This window comes from Equus asinus, chromosome 14 (genome assembly GCF_041296235.1).
Source record: "Equus asinus isolate D_3611 breed Donkey chromosome 14, EquAss-T2T_v2, whole genome shotgun sequence".
Classification (NCBI taxonomy): Eukaryota; Metazoa; Chordata; class Mammalia; order Perissodactyla; family Equidae; genus Equus; species Equus asinus.
Genome location: NC_091803.1, coordinates 49,874,228 through 49,877,677, shown reverse-complemented (window position 1 = coordinate 49,877,677; position 3,450 = coordinate 49,874,228).

Here is a 3,450-nt window from a genome sequence, read left to right as displayed (position 1 = left end):
GCCTCCTCGCTCAGGGGCTCCACGGCCTGGAACCAGGCCCCAAAGTGCTCGTCGGGCTGCACGGTGTACAGATGTGCAGCCTTCTGGAGCAGCTTGATGTCCTTGATGAGTTTGAGTTCCTGGGACAGACAAAGGACAGGATGGAGACATGGCCTGGGTGGGGGACCCTGCAGGGCTCTTGGAGGGGGTGAGGAGGGGGACAAGGAGCCAGTCTGGGGCCTTTGCCCACTTGGGAATGCTCCATCCCTGCAATTCCAGTCAGGACATGCCTGTTCTCACAGTTGGCCCGAAATAGATCCCCTACCAGGAAGGGGTCCTTGATGCCAGCCCTTCCCCCACCCACCAACGCCATAGGATCCCCAGCTCTGTATGTCGAACTCTGCAAATAAATGTCCGACCCCAGGGATTGGGCTAGAGGACTTCTTATGAAAGAGGGGCTCTCTGATTCCCACACACCCACCCTCACCACAGTGAGGCCGCAGCTCCTTACCTCATTCTGACAGCTGAGCACATTCCCCTGGAAGGCAGACAGCCAAAGTCCATCAGAAACAGCCCCCTTAGCCCAGAACTAGCCCCCACTCCACCTCTTCCAGTGTTGCACTGCTGCCAGTGGGCAGGCCCTTCCAGAGACAGGACTTGGACCTGGGCCAGGCTCTGGGCTCCAGACCTGGGGACAGAGGAGCTGAGACCTTGTAATCTAACCCTCTCTGATGAAACATGGGGAGACTGAGGCCTCAGGCAGGAAGGGACAGTTCAGCCACTGATGTGCTTCCTGAGTTGGAGGGGCCTGACTTCTCTTCCCTCATCAGCAGGGCCAGAGGGAGAGGCTGAGTCCAGCTCAGACACCACCTCCTGTGGCCACACAGCCAGGCAGCTCTGAGCCTCAGCAGCCCAGGGAGCCTGGATGGCGGCCTGATGCCCTGGCTTCCACAGGAGGCTGGGAGGCTCTGCAGAGAGGACTTTTCCAAGTGTGAGAGCTCAGGGCTGAGGGCAGGACTCTCTCCTCCCAAATCCTCAGGAGCCTGATCCCACGGCCCCACCTCCAGGCTCACTCACCTCCACATAATAATCCATCTCATCATCCAGCAGCTCCAGGTAACTGAAGATCGTCTTGAGGGAGGGGACGACACCCTGTGCCATCAAGGTGGGGATGGTGATGAGCTCCAGCACTCAGGTGCCCCCATGAACCCTCCCCTGAAACCCCTTACCCCAGCCCCCTGCCCCCCCCAGGCTCCCACATACAGCAGCCTAGGACCCTCAGGAGCCCCCACCACACACAATTCCCTCCTCCCCTCCCCTCCAGGAATACCAAACTCCCCCAGTCACGTCCCAGGGCTGGCTGTTGGCCAATCCCAAGGGGTGTGGCCCCTGCCCCTCCCCACCCCAAAGCCATCCTGTTCCCAGCCCTTCCAGGCCTCCTCCTGCTCACTGCCAATGCAGGCACTTCAGGCTCGGCAGCCACAGAAGATGCACTGGAGGAGGAAGGCCCCTCTCCTGGGGGAGGCCTCCAGCTGAGAGGGGGAGCCCCCTATCCTCTGACTCCTGGGCCCCTCCCCCACAGGCACCCTCACCTGCTGCCCCTGCCTCTCCCGGGCTCCATGGCGGGCCCTCTGTGCAGTGGCCAACACGGAGGTTGCCTCCTGTTGGGGCCGAGGACAGGGTCAGAGAGGCCATGCTCCCCTCCACACGTCCCCCAAGGCCCCTGACCTCAGACCCTGGCCATCTGGCTCCAGTCCCCTGCTGCCTATGCTGCTCCTGCCTCCAGGGTGCTCTGATTCTAGACCAGTCCCGGCTCCAGGACTCACTCTTGTGTGACCTTGGGCCTGCCCAGGCCTCCCTGAGCCTCTTTCCTCATCAGGAAAGAGTGAGGAGAACTCCACCTGCCTCCAGCGCTCTCCTGAGGGCTCCGTGTCATCTGACTATCATCACTGCTCTCCCCTCACCTCTCGAGGAGGAGCCAGCACAAATCTCCTCCCATTCCTGTCCTCCCTTGGACAGTATCACCCAGCCGTGAGGCCTGCACCACGTCATCTCCCTCCATTTCCCTGTGGAGGAGACCGAGGCCCACAGAGCGGCAAAGACTTGCTCAAGGACGCATTGAGGAGAGGCCACTCTCCCTCCCAGCCAGAGTCCCTGTCCCCGCTGCATTCACCCCTCACCCTGCCCCACCACTGACCACGGTCCCGACCTCTGCACTCCCAGAGTGTGTCCCGACAACAGCCAAACTGAGACATGGAGGGAGAAGGCAGGGGGTGTTGGGGGCGCCATGCGGCATCTCCTTCCTGCCCCCCCCCGACAGGGGTCTCTGAACCCCAGATCTCCAGCCCCAGGTTACCTTCAGGAGCAGTCTCCTGCTCACGCGCTGCTCTCCCCTGCACCCTTTCTTAAAGGTGTGGGAACTCTCCCTGGGGGAGTGGGGAAAGAAAGAAAGAAAGACTATGGGGTGGTTGAAGGGCAAATCCCGTTTGTTTGAGATCCCAGAAGATCCAAACAGCCTGGGACCTGGATGAGGGATTTCACTTGGGTTGCTCTGAGCCCCGAGGTCCCCATGGGACTGGGGAGGGTCCTCTCCTGTTGTCACCTGGGGCCTCCATTCCCATATCCACCACACAGATCTGTTTTGAACATTCTTGGTTTCACTTGGATAGAGATTTCTGTTGCTGCAAAGGAAACACTTGAGAATCTCCAACTGGGCTCAAGCCAGGATCTGATATTGAAGGAAATGAACTCCTGGGCACAACTGCTGGCCTAAGGGCGCTGAGAGACTCAGAGACCCAGGAACAGGATCAGTCCGTGTCCCAGGCATTCACTGTCTCCCAGGTGGTCTCGGCTGACTGCGGCGGCCATGGCGACCCAATGCGGGCTGCCTGGTCCACCTCACCCTCGTGGTGCTTGGATGGAGAGCAGCCTACCCACCTAGAAACTTGTCCCCAGGTCTCTTTGAGACGCTTAATAGCAGGGTTCTGCAGAGCAGAAAGGATGGTGTGGAGGGAAGAGACGTTTCTGAGGCCTTGGCACCCCTGGGGAAGGGAAGAGATTGAGCTGTGAGGGGGGACTGGAGCTCTCCAGCTCTGGATTCTGTCCCCTCATGGACTTCTCCTGTCCTGGATGAGAAGACGCCCAGGAAACCCAGGGAGGGCACACCTGGGACCCAACGAGTAACACTGCCAGGCACAAGAATTTTTAGCTGAACACAAGGAAGGAGCACAGGAAGGAAGAGAGCTTGCCACCACCAGGACCTCAAGTCAAGGTCAGTGTGGCCCTGGCAGGAGGGTCTAGGGACAGTTCAGGGACTCAGACCACAGACGTCAATCTCGAGAGCTGAGAAACAAGAGGCAATTCCCACGACTCCAGACAGGGCCTCCATGGGCCTCCCATGACTTACCTCGGCCACCTGAATCCACAGCTCCACCACCCTGGCCCTGTCCTGCACTGTCATGCTCGGGGCCC